Here is a 19061-nt window from a genome sequence, read left to right as displayed (position 1 = left end):
GAATACAACAGTCACCATCCGCACTTTCCTCCATGGGAGTAATGTCTGATACAGTCTACGTTTGATCGTTCCCTGGAAGACCAGTAGTAGATTCCGATGCACATCTGGTGGCATTCTGTAATCTGTGGACTATCAGAGTGTTGATGAAACACAGAAACTGCATCGAGATTGAATACAACAGTCACCATGTGCACTTTCCCCCATAGGAGTAATGTCACAAACAGTGTACGCTTTGAGTTACCTGGAAGACCAGTATTAGTTTCCGATGCACATCTGGAGGCATTCTGTAATCTGTGGACCATCAGACTGTTGATGAAATACAGAAATTGCATCGGAATTGAATACAACAGTCACCATGCGCACTTTCCTCCATAGGAGTAATGTCTCAAACAGTCCACGCTTTGATCGTTCCCTGGAAGACCAGTAGTAGTTTCCGATGCACATCTGGAGGTTTTCGGTAATCTGTGCACCATCAGAGTGTTGATGAAACACAGAAACTGCATCGGGATTGAATACAACAGTCACCATCCGCACTTTCCTCCATGGGAGTAATGTCTGATACAGTCTACGTTTGATCGTTCCCTGGAAGACCAGTAGTAGATTCCGATGCACATCTGGTGGCATTCTGTAATCTGTGAAGTATCAGAGTGTTGATGAAACACAGAAATTGCATCGGGATTGAATACAACAGTCACCATGCGCACTTTGCTCCATGGGTGTAATGTCTCTAAGAGTTTACGTTTTGATCGTTCCCTGGAAGACCAGTAGTAGTTTCCGATGCACATCTGGAGGCATTCTGTAATCTGTGGACTACCAGAGTGTTGATGAATCACAGAAATTGCATCGGGATTGAGTACGACATTCACCATGCGCACTTTCCTCCATGGGAGTAGTGCCTCAAACAGTCTACGCTTTGATCGTTCCCTGGAAGGCCAGTAGTAGTTTCCGATGCACACCTGGAGGCATTCTGTAATCTGTGGACTATCACACTGTTAATGAAACTCAGAAATTGCATCGAGATTGAATACAACAGTCACCATGCGCACTTTCCTCCATGCGAGTAATTCTCAAACAGTCTACGCTTTGATCGTTCCCTGGAAGACCAGTAGTAGCTTCCGATGCACGTCTGGTGGCATTCTGTGATCTGTGGACTATCAGAGTGTTGATGAAACAGAAATTGCATCCGGATTGATTTCAACAGTCACCATGCGCACTTTCCTCCATGCGAGTAATTCTCAAACAGTCTACGCTTTGATCGTTCCCTGGAAGACCAGTAGTAGCTTCCGATGCACGTCTGGTGGCATTCTGTGATCTGTGGACTATCAGAGTGTTGATGAAACAGAAATTGCATCGGGATTGATTTCAACAGTCACCATGCGCACTTCCCCCACGGGAGTAATGTCTCAAACAGTGTACGCTTTGATCGTTCCCTGGAAGACCAGTAATAGTTTCCGATGCACATCTGGTGGTATTCTGTAATCTGTGGACTATCAGGGTGTTGATGACACACAGAAATTGCATCGGGATTGAATACAACAGTCACCATGCGCACTTTCCTCCATGGGAGTAATGTCTCTAACAGTGTACGCTTTCAGTTCCCTGGAAGACCTGTAGTAGTTTCCGATGCACATCTGGAGGCATTCTGTAATCTGTGAACTATCAGACTGTTGATGAAATACAGAAATTGAATCGGAATTGAATACAACAGTCACAGTGCGCACTCCCCTCCATGGGAGTAATGTCTCAAACAGTTTACGCTTTGATCGTTCCCTGGAAGACCAGTTGTAGTTTCCCATGCACATCTGAAGGAATTCTGTAATCTGTGGACTATCAGAGTGCTGATGAAACACAGAAATTGCATCGGGATTGAATACAACAGTCACCATGCGCACTTTTCTCCATGGGAGTAGTGTCTCATACAGTCACCGCTTTTATCGTTCCCTGGAATACCAGAAGTAGTTTCCGATGCACTTCTGGAGGCATTCTGAAATCTGTGGACTAACTGAGTGTTGATGAAACACAGAAATTGCCTCGGGATTGAATACAACAGTCATCATGCGCACTTTCCTCCATGCGAGTAATTCTCAAACAGTTTACGCTTTGATCGTTCCCTGGAAGACCAGTAGTAGCTTCCGATGCACATCTGGTGGCATTCTGTGATCTGTGGACTATCAGAGTGTTGATGATACACAGAAATTGCATCGGGATTGATTTCAACAGTCACCATGCGCACTTCCCCCACGGGAGTAATGTCTCAAACAGTGTACGCTTTGATCGTTCCCTGGAAGACCAGTTATAGTTTCCGACGCACATCTGGTGGCATTCTGTAATCCTTGGACTATCAGAGTGTTGATGAAACACAGAAATTGCATCGGGATTGAATACAACAGTCACCATGCGCACTTTTCTCCATGGGAGTAGTGTCTCATACAGTCACCGCTTTTATCGTTCCCTGGAATACCAGAAGTAGTTTCCGATGCACTTCTGGAGGCATTCTGAAATCTGTGGACTAACTGAGTGTTGATGAAACACAGAAATTGCCTCGGGATTGAATACAACAGTCATCATGCGCACTTTCCTCCATGCGAGTAATTCTCAAACAGTTTACGCTTTGATCGTTCCCTGGAAGACCAGTAGTAGCTTCCGATGCACATCTGGTGGCATTCTGTGATCTGTGGACTATCAGAGTGTTGATGATACACAGAAATTGCATCGGGATTGATTTCAACAGTCACCATGCGCACTTCCCCCACGGGAGTAATGTCTCAAACAGTGTACGCTTTGATCGTTCCCTGGAAGACCAGTTATAGTTTCCGACGCACATCTGGTGGCATTCTGTAATCCTTGGACTATCAGAGTGTTGATGAAACACAGAAATTGCATCGGGATTGAATACAACAGTCACCATGCGCACTTTCCTCCATGGGAGTAATGTCTCAAACACTCTACGATTTGATCGTTCCCTGGAAGTCCAGTAGTAGTTTCCGATGCACACCTGGAGGCATTCTGAAATCTGTGGACTATCAGAGTGTTGATGAAACACAGAAATTGAATCGAGATTGAATACATCAGTCACCATGCGCACTTTCCTCCATGGGAGTAATGTCTCAAACAGTCCACGCTTTGATCGTTCCCTGGAAGACCAGTAGTAGTTTCCGATGCACATCTGGAGCTTTTCTGTAATCTGTGGGCTATGAGAGTGTTGATGAATCACAGAAATTGCATCGGGATTGAATACAACAGTCACCATCCGCACTTTCCTCCATGGGAGTAATGTCTGATACAGTTTACGTTTGATCGTTCCCTGGAAGACCAGTAGTAGATTCCGATGCACATCTGGTGGCATTCTGTAATCTGTGGACTAGCAGAGTGTTGATGAAACACAGAAACTGCATCGAGATTGAATACAACAGTCACCATGTGCACTTTCCCCCATAGGAGTAATGTCACAAACAGTGTACGCTTTGAGTTCCCTGGAAGACCAGTATTAGTTTCCGATGCACATCTGGAGGCATTCTGTAATCTGTGGACCATCAGACTGTTGATGCAATACAGAAATTGCATCGGAATTGAATACAACAGTCACCATGCGCACTTTCCTCCATAGGAGTAATGTCTCAAACAGTCCACGCTTTGATCGTTCCCTGGAAGACCAGTAGTAGTTTCCGATGCACATCTGGAGGTTTTCGGTAATCTGTGGACCATCAGAGTGTTGATGAAACACAGAAACTGCATCGGGATTGAATACAACAGTCACCATCCGCACTTTCCACCATGGGAGTAATGTCTGATACAGTCTACGTTTGATCGTTCCCTGGAAGACCAGTAGTAGATTCCGATGCACATCTGGTGGCATTCTGTAATCTGTGAAGTATCAGAGTGTTGATGAAACACAGAAATTGCATCGGGATTGAATACAACAGTCACCATGCGCACTTTGCTCCATGGGAGTAATGTCGCTAAGAGTTTACGCTTTGATTGTTCCCTGGAAGACCAGTAGTAGTTTCCGATGCACATCTGGAGGCATTCTGTAATCTGTGGACTACCAGAGTGTTGATGAATCACAGAATTTGCATCGGGATTGAGTACGACATTCACCATGCGCACTTTCCTCCATGGGAGTAGTGCCTCAAACAGTCTACGCTTTGATCGTTCCCTGGAAGGCCAGTAGTAGTTTCCGATGCACACCTGGAGGCATTCTGTAATCTGTGGACTATCACACTGTTGATGAAACTCAGAAATTGCATTGAGATTGAATACAACAGTCACCATGCGCACTTTCCTCCAATGGAGTTATGTCTCAAACAGTCTACGCTTTGATCGTTGCCTGGAAGACCTGTAGTAGTTTCCGATGCACATCTGGAGGCATTCTGTAATCTGTGAACTATCAGACTCTTGATGAAATACAGAAATTGAATCGGAATTGAATACAACAGTCACAGTGCGCACTTCCCTCCATGGGAGTAATGTCTCAAACAGTCTACGCTTTGATCGTTCCCTGGAAGACCAGTAGTAGTTTCCCATGCACATCTGAAGGAATTCTGTAATCTGTGGACTATCAGAGTGCTGATGAAACACAGAAATTGCATCGGGATTGAATACAACAGTCACCATGCGCACTTTTCTCCATGGGAGTAGTGTCTCATACAGTCACCGCTTTTATCGTTCCCTGGAATACCAGAAGTAGTTTCCGATGCACTTCTGGAGGCATTCTGAAATCTGTGGACTAACTGAGTGTTGATGAAACACAGAAATTGCCTCGGGATTGAATACAACAGTCACCATCCGCACTTTCCTCCATGGGAGTAATGTCTGATACAGTCTACGTTTGATCGTTTCCTGGAAGACCAGTAGTAGATTCCGATGCACATCTGGTGGCATTCTGCAATCTGTGAAGTATCAGAGTGTTGATGAAACACAGAAATTGCATCGGGATTGAATACAACAGTCACCATGCGCACTTTGCTCCATGGGAGTAATGTCTCTAAGAGTTTACGCTTTGATCGTTCCCTGGAAGACCAGTTATAGATTCCGACGCACATCTGGTGGCATTCTGTAATCCTTGGACTATCAGAATGTTGATGAAACACAGAAATTGCATCGGGATTGAATACAACAGTCACCATGCGCACTTTCCTCCATGGGAGTAATGTCTCAAACACTCTACGATTTGATCGTTCCCTGGAAGTCCAGTAGTAGTTTCCGATGCACACCTGGAGGCATTCTGAAATCTGTGGACTATCAGAGTGTTGATGAAACACAGAAATTGAATCGAGATTGAATACATCAGTCACCATGCGCACTTTCCTCCATGGGAGTAATGTCTGAAACAGTCCACGCTTTGATCGTTCCCTGGAAGACCAGTAGTAGTTTCCGATGCACATCTGGAGGTTTTCTGTAATCTGTGGGCTATGAGAGTGTTGATGAAACACAGAAATTGCATCGGGATTGAATACAACAGTCACCATCCGCACTTTCCTCCATGGGTGTAATGTCTGATACAGTCTACGTTTGATCGTTCCCTGGAAGACCAGTAGTAGATTCCGATGCACATCTTGTGGCATTCTGTAATCTGTGGACTATCAGAGTGTTGATGAAACACAGAAACTGCATCGAGATTGAATACAACAGTCACCATGTGCACTTTCCCCCATAGGAGTAATGTCACAAACAGTGTACGCTTTGAGTTCCCTGGAAGACCAGTATTAGTTTCCGATGCACATCTGGAGGCATTCTGTAATCTGTGGACCATCAGACTGTTGATGCAATACAGAAATTGCATCGGAATTGAATACAACAGTCACCATGCGCACTTTCCTCCATAGGAGTAATGTCTCAAACAGTCCACGCTTTGATCGTTCCCTGGAAGACCAGTAGTAGTTTCCGATGCACATCTGGAGGTTTTCGGTAATCTGTGGACCATCAGAGTGTTGATGAAACACAGAAACTGCATCGGGATTGAATACAACAGTCACCATGCGCTCTTTCCTCCATGGGAGTAATGTCTGATACAGTCTACGTTTGATCGTTCCCTGGAAGACCAGTAGTAGATTCCGATGCACATCTGGTGGCATTCTGTAATCTGTGAAGTATCAGAGTGTTGATGAAACACAGAAATTGCATCGGGATTGAATACAACAGTCACCATGCGCACTTTGCTCCATGGGAGTAATGTCTCTAAGAGTTTACGCTTTGATCGTTCCCTGGAAGACCAGTAGTAGTTTCCGATGCACATCTGGAGGCATTCTGTAATCTGTGGACTACCAGAGTGTTGATGAATCACAGAAATTGCATCGGGATTGAGTACGACATTCACCATGCGCACTTTCCTCCATGGGAGTAGTGCCTCAAACAGTCTACGCTTTGATCGTTCCCTGGAAGGCCAGTAGTAGTTTCCGATGCACATCTGGAATCATTCTGTAATCTGTGGACTATCACACTGTTGATGAAACTCAGAAATTGCATCGAGATTGAATACAACAGTCACCATGCGCACTTTCCTCCAATGGAGTTATGTCTCAAACAGTCTACGCTTTGATCGTTCCCTGGAAGACCTGTAGTAGTTTCCGATGCACATCTGGAGGCATTATGTAATCTGTGGACTATCAGACTGTTGATGAAACACAGAAATTGCCTCGGGATTGAATACAACAGTCATCATGCGCACTTTCCTCCATGCGAGTAATTCTCAAACAGTCTACGCTTTGATCGTTCCCTGGAAGACCGGTAGTAGCTTCCGATGCACGTCTGGTGGCATTCTGTGATCTGTGGACTATCAGAGTGTTGATGAAACAGAAATTGCATCGGGATTGATTTCAACAGTCACCATGCGCACTTTCCTCCATGCGAGTAATTAACAAAAACAGTCTACGCTTTGATCGTTCCCTGGAAGACCAGTAGTAGCTTCCGATGCACGTCTGGTGGCATTCTGTGATCTGTGGACTATCAGAGTGTTGATGAAACAGAAATTGCATCGGGATTGATTTCAACAGTCACCATGCGCATTTCCCCCACGGGAGTAATGTCTCAAACAGTGTACGCTTTGATCGTTCCCTGGAAGTCCAGTAATAGTTTCCGATGCACATCTGGTGGTATTCTGTAATCTGTGGACTATCAGGGTGTTGATGACACACAGAAATTGCATCGGGATTGAATACAACAGTCACCATGCGCACTTTCCTCCATGGGAGTAATGTCTCAAACAGGGTACGCTTTCAGTTCCCTGGAAGACCAGTAGTAGTTTCCGATGCACATCTGGAGGCATTCTGTAATCTGTGAGCTATCAGACTCTTGGTGAAATACAGAAATTGCATCGGGATTGAGTACAATAGCCACCATGGGCACTTTCCTCCATGGGAGTAATGTCTCAAACAGTCTATGATTTGATCGTTCCCTGGAAGTCCAAAAGTAGTTTCCGATGCACACCAGGAGGCATTCTGTAATCTGTGGACTATCAGACTGTTGATGAAATACAGAAATTGAATCGGAATTGAATACAACAGTCACAGTGCGCACTTCCCTCAATGGGAGTAATGTCTCAAACACTCTACGCTTTGATAGTTCCCTGGAAGACCAGTAGTAGTTTCCCATGCACATCTGAAGGAATTCTGTAATCTGTGGACTATCAGAGTGCTGATGAAACACAGAAATTGCATCGGGATTGAATACAACAGTCACCATGCGCACTTTTCTCCATGGGAGTAGTGTCTCATACAGTCACCGCTTTTATCGTTCCCTGGAATACCAGAAGTAGTTTCCGATGCACTTCTGGAGGCATTCTGAAATCTGTGGACTAACTGAGTGTTGATGAAACACAGAAATTGCATCGGGATTGAATAAAACAGTCACCATGCGCACTTTCCTAAATGGGAGTAATGTCTCAAACAGTCCACGCTTTGATCGTTCCCTGGAAGACCAGCAGTAGTTTCCGATGCACATCTGGAGGCATTCTGTAATCTGTGGACTATCAGAGTGCTGATGAAACATAAAAATTGCATCGGGGTTGAATAAAACAGTCACCATGCGCACTTTCCTAAATGAGAGTAATGTCTCAAACAGTCTACGCTTTGATAGTTCCCTCGAAGTCATGAAGTAGTTTCCGATGCACATCTGGAGGCATTCTTTAATCTGTGGACTATCAGAGTGTTCATAAAACACAGATATTGCATCGGGATTGAATACAACAGACACCATGCGCTCTTTCCTCCATGGGAGTAATATCTCAAACAGTCTACGCTTTGATCGTTCCCTGGAAGACCTGAAGTAGTTTCCGATGCAAATCTGGAAACATTCTGTAATCTGTGGAATATCAGAGTGTTGATGAAACACAGAAATTGCATCGGGATTCAATACAACAGTCACCATGCGCACTTTGCTCCATGGGAGTAATGTCTCAAAGAGTTTACGCTTTGATCGTTCCCTGGAAGACCAGTAGAAGTTTCCGATGCACATCTGGAGGCATTCTGTAATCTGTGGACTATCAGAGTGTTGATGAAACACAGAAATTGCATCGGGATTGAGTACGACATTCACCATGCGCACTTTCCTCCATGGGAGTAATGTCTAAAACTGTCTACGCTTTGATCGTTCCCTGGAAGTCCAGTAGTAGTTTCCGATGCACACCTGGAGGCATGCTGTAATCTGTGGACTATCAGACTGTTGATGAAACACAGAAATTGCATCGGAATTGAATACAACAGTCACCATGCGCACTTTCCTCCATGGTAGTAATGTCTCAAACTGTCTACGCTTTGATCGTTCCCCGGAAGACCAGTAGTAGTTTCCGATGCACATCTGGAGGCATTCTGTAATCTGTCGACTATCAGAGTGTTGATGAAACACAGAAATGGCATCGAGATTGAATACAACAGTCACCATGCGCACTTTCCTCCATGCGAGTATTTCTCAAACAGTCTACGCTTTGATCGTTCCCTGGAAGACCAGTAGTAGCTTCCGATGCACATCTGGTGGCATTCGTGATCTGTGGACTATCAGAGTGTTGATGAACTACAGAAATTGCATCGGGATTGATTTCAACAGTCACCATGCGCACTTCCCCCACGGGAGTATTGTCTCAAACAGTGTACGCTTTGATCGTTAACTGGAAGACCAGTAATAGTTTCCGATGCACATCTGGTGGCATTCTGTAGTCTGTGGACTATCAGAGTGTTGATGAAACACAGAAATTGCATCTTGATCGAATACAACAGTCACCATGCGCACTTTCCTCCATGGGAGTAATGTCTCAAACAGTGTACGCTTTCAGTTCCCTGGAAGACCTGTAGTAGTTTCAAATGCACATCTGGAGGCATTCTGTAATCTGTGGACTATCAGACTCTTGATGAAATACAGATATTACATCGGGATTGAGTACAATAGCCACCATGGGCACTTTCCTCCATGGGAGTAATGTCTCAAACAGTCTACACTTTGATCGTTCCCTGGAAGTCCAGAAATAGTTTCCGATGCACACCAGGAAGTATTCTGTAATCTGTGGACTATCAGACTGTTGATGAAATACAGAAATTTCATCGGAATTGAATACAACAGTCACCATGCGCACTTTCCTCCATGGGAGAAATTTCTCAAACATTCTACGCTTTGATCGTTCCTAGGAAGACCAGTAGAAGTTTCCGATGCACATCTGGAGGCATTCTGTAAACTGTGGAGTATCAGAGTGTTGATGAAACACAGAAATTACATCGGAATTGAATACAACAGTCACCATGCGCACTTTCCTCCATGGGAATAATGTCTCAAACAGTCCACGCTTTGATCGTTCCCTGGAAGACCAGTAGTAGTTTCCGATGCACATCTGTAGGTTTTCTGTGATCTGTGGACTATCAGAGTGTTGATGAAACACAGTAATTGCATCGGGATTGAATACAACAGTCACCATCCGCACTTTCCTCCATGGGAGTAATGTCTGATACAGTCATACAGTCTACGTTTGATCGTTCCCTGGAAGACCAGTTGTAGATTCCAATGCACATCTGGTGGCATTCTGTAATCTGTGGAGTATCAGAGTGTTGATGAAACACAGAAATTACATCGTGATTGAATACAACAGTCACCATGCGCACTTTCCTACATATGAGTAATGTCTCTAACAGTCTACACTTTGATCGTTCCCTGGAAGCCAAGTAGTAGTTTCCGATGCACATCTGGCGGCATTCTGTAATCTGTGTACTATCAGAGCTTTGATGAAGCTCTAAAATTGTATCGGAATTGAGTACAATAGTCACCATGCGCACTTTCCTCCATGGGAGTAATGTTTAAAACAGTCTACGCTTTGATCGTTCCCTGGAAGTCCAGTAGTAGTTTCCGATGCACACCTGGAGGCATTCTGTAATCTGTGGACTATCAGACTGTTGATGAAATACAGAAATTGCATCGGAATTGTATACAACAGTCACCATGCGCACTTTCCTCCATGGGAGTAATGTCACAAACAGTCTACGCTTTGATCGTTACCTGGAGGACCAGTAGTAGTTTCCAATGCACGTCTGGAGGCATTCTGTAATCTGTGGACTATCAGAGTGCTGATGAAACACAGAAATTGCATCGGGATTGAATACAACAGACATTATGTGCTCTTTCCTCCATGGGAGTAATGTCTCAAACAGTCTACGCTTTGATCGTTAACTGGAAGACCTGAAGTAGTTTCCGATGCACATCTGGAGGCATTCTGTAATCTGTGTACTATCAGAATGTTGATGAAACACAGAATTTGCATCGGGATTCAATACAACAGGCACCATGCGCACTTTCCTCCATGGGAGTAATGTCTCAAACAGTCTACGCTTTGATCGTTCCTAGGAAGACCAGTAGTAGTTTCCGATGCACATCTGGAGGCATTCTGTAATCTGTGGAGTATCAGAGTGTTGATGAAACACAGAAATTACATCGTGATTGAATACAACAGTCACCATGCGCACTTTCCTCCATGGGAGTAATGTCTCAAAGAGTTTACGCTTTGATCGTTCCCTGGATGACCAGTAGTAGTTTCCGATGCACATCTTGAGGCATTCTGTAATCTGTGGACTATCAGAGTGTTGATGAAACACAGAAATTGCAAAACGATTGAGTACAACAGTCACCATGCGCACTTTCCTCCATGGGAGTAATGTCTCAAACGGTCTACGCTTTGATTGTTCCCTGGAAGTCCAGTAGTAGTTTCCGATGCACACCAGGAGGCAATCTGTAATCTGTGGACTATCAGACTGTTGATGAAACACAGAAATTGCATCTTAATTGAATACAACAGTCACCATGCGCACTTTCCTCCATGGGTGTAATGTCTCAAACAGTCTACGCTTTGATCGTTCCCTGGAAGACCAGTAGTAGTTCCCGATGCACATCTTTAGGCATTCTGTAATCTTTGGACTATCAGAGTGTTGATGAAACACAAAAATTGCATCGGGATTGAATACAACTGTCACCATGCGCACTTTCCTCCATAGGAGTAATGTCTCAAGCAGTCTACGCTTTGATCGTTCCCTGGATGACCAGTAGTAGTTTCCGATGCACATCTTGAGGCATTCTGTAATCTGTGGACTATCAGAGTGTTGATGAAACACAGAAATTGCAAAACGATTGAGTACAACAGTCACCATGCGCACTTTCCTCCATGGGAGTAATGTCTCAAACGGTCTACGCTTTGATCGTTCCCTGGAAGTCCAGTAGTAGTTTCCGATGCACACCAGGAGGCAATCTGTAATCTGTGGACTATCAGACTGTTGATGAAACACAGAAATTGCATCGTAATTGAATACAACAGTCACCATGCGCACTTTCCTCCATGGGTGTAATGTCTCAAACAGTCTACGCTTTGATCGTTCCCTGGAAGACCAGTAGTAGTTTCCGATGCACATCTTTAGGCATTCTGTAATCTTTGGACTATCAGAGTGTTGATGAAACACAAAAATTGCATCGGGATTGAATACAACTGTCACCATGCGCACTTTCCTCCATAGGAGTAATGTCTCAAGCAGTCTACGGTTTGATCGTTCCCTGGAAGACCTGTAGCAGTTTTCGATGCACATCTTGAGGCATTCTGTAATCTGTGGACTATCAGTCTGTTGATGAGACACAGAAATTGCATCGGGATTCAATACAACAGTCACCATGCGAACTTTCCTTAATGGGAGTAATGTCTCAAACAGTCTACGCATTGATCGATCCCTGGAAGACCAGTAGTAGTTTCCGATGCATATCTGGAGGCATTCTGTAATCTGTGGAGTATCGGAGTGTTGATGAAACACAGAAATTGCATTGGGATTGAATACAACAGTCACCATGCGCGCTTTTCTCCATGGGAGTAGTGTCTCATACAGTCTACGCTTTTATCGTTCCCTGGAATACCAGAAGTAGTTTCCGATGCACTTCTGGAGGCATTCTGAAATCTGTGGACTAACTGAGTGTTGATGAAACACAGAAATTGCATCGGGATTGAATAAACCAGTCACCATGTGCACTTTCCTCCATAGGAGTAATGTCTCAAACAGTATACGCTTTGAGTTCCCTGGAAGACCAGTAGTAGTTTCGGATGCACACCTGGAGGCATTCAGTAATCTGTGGACTATCAGACTGTTGATGAAACACAGAAATTGCATCGGAATTGAATACAACACTCACCATGCGCACTTTCCTCCATGGGAGTAATGTCTCAAACAGTCCACGATTTGATCGTTCCCTGGAAGACCAGTAGTAGTTTCCGTTGCACATCTGGAGGTTTTCTGTAATCTGTGGACTATCAGAGTGTTGATGAAACACAGAAATTGCATCGGGATTGAATACAACAGTCACCATCCGCACTTTCCTCCATGGGAGTAATGTCTGTTACAGTCTACGTTTGATCGTTCCCTGGAAGACCAGTAGTAGATTCCGATGCACATCTGGTGGCATTCTGTAATCTGTGGACTATCACTGTGTTGATGAAACACAGAAATTGCATTGAGATTGAATACAACAGTCACCATGTGCACTTTCCTCCATTGGAGTAATGTCTCAAACAGTGTACGCTTTGAGTTAACTGGAAGACCAGTAGTAGTTTTCGATGCACATCTGGAGGCATTCTGTAATCTGTGGACTATCAGAGTGTTGATGAAACACAGAAATTGCATGGGGATTGAATACAACAGTCACCATGTGCACTTTCCTACATGGGAGTAATGTCTCTAACAGTCTACACTTTGATCGTTCCCTGGAAGACTAGTAGTAGTTTCCGATGTACATCTGGAGGCATTCTGTAATCTGTGTACTATCAGAGTGTTGATGACGCACTGAAATTGCATCGGAATTGAGTACAATAGTCACCATGCGCACTTTCCTCCATGGGAGTAATGTTTAAAACAGTCTACGCTTTGATCGGTCCCTGGAAGTCCAGTATTAGTTTCCGATGCACACCTGGAGGCATTCTGTAATCTGTGGACTATCAGACTGTTGATGAAATACAGAAATTGCATCGGAATTGTATACAACAGTCACCATGCGCACTTTCCTCCACGGGAGTAATGTCTCATAAAGTCTACCCTTTGATCGTTCCCTGGAAGACCAGTGGTAGTTTCCGATGCACATCTGGAGACATTCTGTAATCTGTGGCCTATCAGACTGTTGATGAAACACAGAAATTGCATCGGGATTCAATACAACAGTCACCATGCGCACTTTCCACCATGGGAGTAATGTCTCAAACAGTCTACGCTTTGATCGTTCCCTGGAAGACCAGTAGTAGTTTCCGATGCACATCTGGAGGAATTCTGTAATCTCTGGACTATCAGAGTGTTGATGAAACACAGAAATTGCATCGGGATTGAATACAACAGTCACCATGCGCACTTTCCTCCATGGGAGTAATGTCTCAAAGAGTCTACGCTTTGATCGTTCCCTGGAGGACCAATAGTAGCTTCCGTACACATCTGGAGGCATTCTGTAATCTGTGGACCATCAGAGTGTTGACGAAACGCAGAAATTGCATCGGGATTCAATACAACAGTCACCATGCGAACTTTCCTCCATGGGAGTAATGTCTCAAACAGTCTACGCTTTTATCGTTCCTAGGAAGACCAGTAGTAGTTTCCGATGCACATCGTTAGGCATTCTGTAATCTGTGGAGTATCAGAGTGTTGATGAAACACAGAAATTGCATCGGGATTGAATACAACAGTCACCATGCGCGCTTTCCTCCATGGGAGTAATATCTCAAACACTCTACGATTTGATGGTTCCCTGGAAGTCCAGTAGTAGTTTCCGATGCACACCATGAGGCATTCTGTAATCTGTGGACTATCAGAGTGTTGATGAAACACAGAAATTGTATCGGAATTGAATACATCAGTCACCATGCGCACTTTCCTCCATGGGAGTAATGTCTCAAACAATCTACGCTTTGATCGATCCCTGGAAGACCAGTAGTAGTTTCAAATGCATATCTGGAGGCATTCTGTAATCTGTGGAGTATCAGAGTGTTGATGAAACAGAGAAATTGCATCGGGATTGAATACAACAGTCACCATGCGCACTTTTCTGCATGGGAGTAGTGTCTCATACAGTCTACGCTTTTATCGTTCCTAGGAAGACCAGTAGTAGTTTCCGATGCACATCGTTAGGCATTCTGTAATCTGTGGAGTATCAGAGTGTTGATGAAACACAGAAATTGCATCGGGATTGAATACAACAGTCACCATGCGCGCTTTCCTCCATGGGAGTAATATCTCAAACACTCTACGATTTGATGGTTCCCTGGAAGTCCAGTAGTAGTTTCCGATGCACACCATGAGGCATTCTGTAATCTGTGGACTATCAGAGTGTTGATGAAACACAGAAATTGTATCGGAATTGAATACATCAGTCACCATGCGCACTTTCCTCCATGGGAGTAATGTCTCAAACAATCTACGCTTTGATCGTTCCCTGGAATACCAGTAGTAGTTTCCGATGCACATCTGGAGGTTTTCTGTAATCTGTGGACTATCAGAGTGTTGATAAAACACAGAAATTGAATCGGGATTGAATACAACAGTCACTATGCGCACATTCCTCCATGGGAGAATTGTCTGATACAGTCTACGTTTGATCGTTCCCTGGAAGACCAGTAGTAGATTCCGATGCACGTCTGGTGGCATTCTGTAATCTGTGGACTATCAGAGTGTTCATGAAACACAGAAATTGCATCGAGATTGAATACAACAGTCACCATGTGCACTTTCCTCCATAGGAGTAATGTCTCAAACAGTGTACGCTTTGAGTTCCCTGGAAGACCAGTAGTAGTTTCCGGTGCACATCTGGAGGCATTCTGTAATCTGTGGACTATCAGAGTGATGATGAAACACAGAAATTGCATCGGGATTGAATACAACAGTCACCATGCGCACTTTCCTCCATGGGAGTAATGTTTAAAACAGTCTACGCTTTGATCCTTCCCTGGAAGGCCAGTAGTAGCTTCCGATGCACATCTGGTGGCATTCTGTAATCTGTGGACTATCAGAGTGTTGATGAAACACAGAAATTGCATCGGGATTGATTTCAACAGTCATCATGCGCACTTTCCTCCATGGGTGTAATGTCTCAAAAAGTGTACGCTTTGATCGTTCCCTGGAAGACCAGTAGTAGTTTCCGATGCACATCTGGTGGCATTCTGTAATCTGTGGACTATCAGAGTGTTGATGCATCACAGAAATTGCATCGGGATTGAATACAACAGTCACCATGCGCACTTTCCTCCATGGGAGTAATGTCTCAAAGAGTCTACGCTTTGATCGTTCCCTGGATGACCAGTAGTAGCTTCCGTTGCACATCTGGAGGCATTCTTTAATCAGTGGACTATCAGAGTGTTGATGAAACACAGAAATTGCATCGGGATTGAATAAAACAGTCACCATGCTCACTTTCCTAAATGGGTGTAATGTCTCAAACAGTCTACGCTTTGTCCGTTCGCTGGATGACTTGAAGTAGTTTCCGTCGCACATCTGGAGGCATTCTGTAATCTGTGGACTATGAGAGTGTTGATAAAACACAGAAATGGCATCGGGATTGAATACAACAGACATGATGCGCTCTTTCCTCCATTGGAGTAAATTCTCAAACAGTCTACGCATTGACAGTTCCCTGGATGACCTGAAGATGTTTCCGATGCACATCTGGAGGCATTCTGTAATCTGTGGACTGTCAGAGTGTTGAATAAACAAAGAAATTGCATCAGGATTTAATAAAACAGTCACCATGCGCACTTTCCTCCATGGGAGTAATGTCTCAAACAGTCTACGCTTTGATCGTTCCTAGGAAGACCAGTAGTAGTTTCCGATGCACACCTGGAATCATTCTGTAATCTGTGGACTATCAGAGTGTTGATGAAACACAGAAATTGCATCGGGATTGAATACAAAAGTCACCATCCGCACTTTCCTCCATGGGAGTAATGTCTGATACAGTCAACGTTTGATCGTTCCCTGGAAGACCAGTAGTAGATTCCGATGCACATCTGGTGGCATTCTGTAATCTGTGGACTATCAGAGTGTTGATAAAACACAGAAATTGCATCGAGATTGAATACAACTGTCACCATGTGCACTTTCCTCAATATCAGTAATGTCTCACACAGTGTACGCTTTGAGTTAACTGGAAGACCAGTAGTAGTTTTCGATGCACATCTGGAGGCATTCTGTAATCTGTGGACTATCAGAGTGTTGATGAAACACAGAAATTGCATGGGGATTGAATACAACAGTCACCATGTGCACTTTCCTACATGGGAGTAATGTCTCTAACAGTCTACACTTTGATCGTTCCCTGGAAGACCAGTAGTAGTTTCCGATGTACATCTGGAGGCATTCTGTAATCTGTGTACTATCAGAGTGTTGATGACGCACTAAAATTGCATCGGAATTGAGTACAATAATCACCATGCGCACTTTCCTCCATGGGAGTAATGTTTAAAACAGTCTACGCTTTGATCGTTCCCTGGAAGTCCAGTAGTAGTTTCCGATGCACACCTGGAGGCATTCTGTAATCTGTGGACTATCAGACTGTTGATGAAATACAGTAATTGCATCGGAATTGTATACAACAGTCACCATGCGCACTTTCCTCCACGGGAGTAATGTCTCATAAAGTCTACCCTTTGATCGTTCCCTGGAAGACCAGTGGTAGTTTCCGATGCACATCTGGAGACATTCTGTAATCTGTGGCCTATCAGACTGTTGATGAAACACAGAAATTGCATCGGGATTGAATACAACAGTCACCATGCGCACTTTCCTCCATGGGAGTAATGTCTCAAACAGTCTACGCTTTGATCGTTCCCTGGAAGACCAGTAGTAGTTTCCGATGCACATCTGGAGGAATTCTGTAATCTCTGGACTATCAGAGTGTTGATGAAACACAGAAATTGCATCGGGATTGAATACAACAGTCACCATGCGCACTTTCCTCCATGGGAGTAATGTCTCAAAGAGTCTACGCTTTGATCGTTCCCTGGAGGACCAATAGTAGCTTCCGTACACATCTGGAGGCATTCTGTAATCTGTGGACCATCAGAGTGTTGACGAAACGCAGAAATTGCATCGGGATTCAATACAACAGTCACCATGCGAACTTTCCTCCATGGGAGTTATGTCTCAAACAGTCTACGCATTGATCGATCCCTGGAAGACCAGTAGTAGTTTCAAATGCATATCTGGAGGCATTCTGTAATCTGTGGAGTATCAGAGTGTTGATGAAACAGAGAAATTGCATCGGGATTGAATACAACAGTCACCATGCGCACTTTTCTGCATGGGAGTAGTGTCTCACACAGTCTACGCTTTTATCGTTCCTAGGAAGACCAGTAGTAGTTTCCGATGCACATCGTTAGGCATTCTGTAATCTGTGGAGTATCAGAGTGTTGATGAAACACAGAAATTGCATCGGGATTGAATACAACAGTCACCATGCGCGCTTTCCTCCATGGGAGTAATATCTCAAACACTCTACGATTTGATGGTTCCCTGGAAGTCCAGTAGTAGTTTCCGATGCACACCATGAGGCATTCTGTAATCTGTGGACTATCAGAGTGTTGAAGAAACACAGAAATTGTATCGGAATTGAATACAACAGTCACCATGCGCACTTTCCTCCATGGGAGTAATGTCTCAAACAGTCCACGCTTTGATCGTTCCCTGGAATACCAGTAGTAGTTTCCGATGCACATCTGGAGGTTTTCTGTAATCTGTGGACTATCAGAGTGTTGATGAAACACAGAAATTGAATCGGGATTGAATACAACAGTCACCATGCGCACATTCCTCCATGGGAGAATTGTCTGATACAGTCTACGTTTGATCGTTCCCTGGAAGACCAGTAGTAGATTCCGATGCACGTCTGGTGGCATTCTGTAATCTGTGGACTATCAGAGTGTTGATGAAACACAGAAATTGCATCGAGATTGAATACAACAGTCACCATGTGCACTTTCCTCCATAGGAGTAATGTCTCAAACAGTGTACGCTTTGAGTTCCCTGGAAGACCAGTAGTAGTTTCCGGTGCACATCTGGAGGCATTCTGTAATCTGTGGACTATCAGAGTGATGATGAAACTCAGAAATTGCATCGGGATTGAATACAACAGTCACCATGCGCACTTTCCTACATGGGAGTAATGTCTCTAGCAGTCTACACTTTGATCGTTCCCTGGAAGACCAGTAGTAGTTTCCGATGCACATCTGGAGGCATTCTGTAATCTGTGTACTATCAGAGTGTTGATGAAGCACTAAAATTGCATCGGAATTGAGTACAATAGTCACCATGCGCACTTTCCTCCATGGGAGTAATGTTTAAAACAGTCTACGCTTTGATCCTTCCCTGGAAGACCAGTAGTAGCTTCCGATGCACATCTGGTGGCATTCTGTAATCTGTGGACTATCAGAGTGTTGATGAAACACAGAAATTGCATCGGGATTGATTTCAACAGTCATCATGCGCACTTTCCTCCATGGGTGTAATGTCTCAAACAGTGTACGATTTGATCGTTCCCTGGAAGACCAGTAGTAGTTTCCGATGCACATCTGGTGGCATTCTGTAATCTGT

The sequence above is a fragment of the Schistocerca gregaria genome, chromosome 10 (assembly GCF_023897955.1).
Source record: "Schistocerca gregaria isolate iqSchGreg1 chromosome 10, iqSchGreg1.2, whole genome shotgun sequence".
Lineage (NCBI taxonomy): Eukaryota > Metazoa > Arthropoda > Insecta > Orthoptera > Acrididae > Schistocerca > Schistocerca gregaria.
Note: the sequence above shows the minus strand (reverse complement) of the source record.